The sequence below is a fragment of the Mus caroli genome, chromosome 14 (assembly GCF_900094665.2).
Source record: "Mus caroli chromosome 14, CAROLI_EIJ_v1.1, whole genome shotgun sequence".
Lineage (NCBI taxonomy): Eukaryota > Metazoa > Chordata > Mammalia > Rodentia > Muridae > Mus > Mus caroli.
The window spans coordinates 47,225,187-47,227,281 of NC_034583.1; positions in this window are offsets into that span (position 1 = coordinate 47,225,187).

Below are 2,095 nucleotides of genomic sequence, written 5' to 3' on the forward strand. Positions count from 1 at the left end.
AGGCGAAGATGTAGATAGCGGAGACCCCGTTTCAGGTGGCGGATCCGTTTGGATTTAATTTAGTATGGCTTATAACTAGGATGTTCGTTGTTGCGCCCAGTGATTGAGTTACCATTGATTCCGATCTAAGTTTGTGGGTGTTTTCCTTTACGCGGCGACTGGACTGGGTTCCAGAGAGAAAAGGTACGATGGCGGGCCACCCCAGCCAGCCACAGAAAATTGGAAGTGTGGGGCTTGCGTGACAGTGATCTACAGTGGGAACTTAGCAAACTGGGTGGAGAGATTTCAGAGCTCTGAGTCAGAGAGTCTCCACGAGATGAGAACAGGCTGGCCACGCCCACCAGCGCCTGGTCAGCCAGCCCGCTGGGGCCTGCCAGCTAGCATGGATTGCATTTTTAAATATTTCCCGCTACATCAAGGTTAGTGCCCCGGAAATGCACACACAAAGAATGGGAAGCTGAGCTGTCCTCGAATGTAGGTCTTTATTGGCTGGTGATCACGCCTGCGATGGGTTACTACTTCCCTGTGTTTTCTGGATGTCACCACAGGAGGTGGACAAGCTGCTCCCGGGGGTACACAACCTTGTTGTTATTTTGAGGCCGTTCTCTTTTGTCCCAGGTTGGCTTCAAACTCCTTGCATCACTGAGGGTGACCTTGACTTTCTAATCCTTCGGCTGGGAGCTTAGACTCCTGCTAACAGTTTATGCAGCGCTGGGGATCAACCTCAGGGTTTTGAGCCTTCTGGGCATCTAAGTTCTATCAACCTCGCTATGGCCCTTGTGATTTTACATATCAACGTGGAAAGATTTTTTTTTTGATGAGATTAAAATCTAAATTGGTGAACTTTAAATAAACGCAGACTTGCTCTCAGTGATGTGGTGAGTCTCGTTCATTCAGCTGAAAGGCCTATATGAAACGAAACGGACTCACTCCCTGTAAGAGGGTTGTCTACCGGCCAGCCTTCGGATGTCTTCTGTACCTCTGATTCTCTTGGGTCTTGAGCCTGTAGATCTGCACTGAGGATTGTGTAATTGTCAGCATCCATAACCAAGTAAGCCAGTCCCCTATAGCAAATGTCCTATTTGTTCTGTTTTTCTGATAACCTCAAGTGGTACAAACCAGGATGTGAGAGCCATGGTGCAAACTTGAGCCAGCATGCTGGCAAAGCAAGGCCAGTCTGCATCAGAGCAGAACTGGTCACCCATTGTGATGCTTGCAGAACAAACACCACTAACAATCATCACCATCATCATCATCATCAACAACAACAACTAAAATTAAAGATATATTTGAGGCTGGTGAGATGGATTAGCAGGCAAGGGCTTTGCTCCAAGCCTCATGGCCCGAGTTCTATATCCAGAACCCACAAAGTAGGAGAGAACCGACTTCACAAATTGTCCTTTGTCTTAGTCAGGGTTTCTATTCCTGCACAAACATCACCAAGAAGCAAGTTGGGGAGGAAAGGGTTTATTTAGCTTACACTTCCCATATTGCTGTTCATCACCAAAGGAAGTCAGGACTGGAACTCAAGCAGGGCAGGAAGCAGGAGCTGATGCAGAGGCCATGAAGGGATGCTGCTTACTGGCTTGCCTCCCCTGGCTTGCTCAGCTTGCTTTCTTATAGAACCCAAGACTACCAGCCCAGAGATGGTCCCACCCACAAAGGGGACCTCCCCCCTTGATCTCTAATTGAGAAAATGGCCCACAGCTGGATCTCATGGAGGCATTTCCTCACCTGAAGCTCCTTTCTCTGTGATAACACCAGCCTGTGTCAAGTTGACACACAAACCCAGCCAGCACATCCTTTAATCTCCACGTGTGTGCCGTGGCATGGACACACAATAAATAAAGTGTCATTTAAAAAGAAAAAAATGTATGTAGAGATACAGTTGCATTGACTTCATGACAGTTCCTAATAAATTTCAAAAAAGTTAAGATTCAATATAAAAATTATAATTTTTATTTATTCCTATGGTAGACTTATATGTGATATGCTTCCTCTTTTAAAATATTTATTTGTGTTTGTGTGTGTGTGTGTGTATGTGTCTGCCTTGGTGTGTTTATAGAGATCAGAGGACAACTTTGTGGAGTTGATT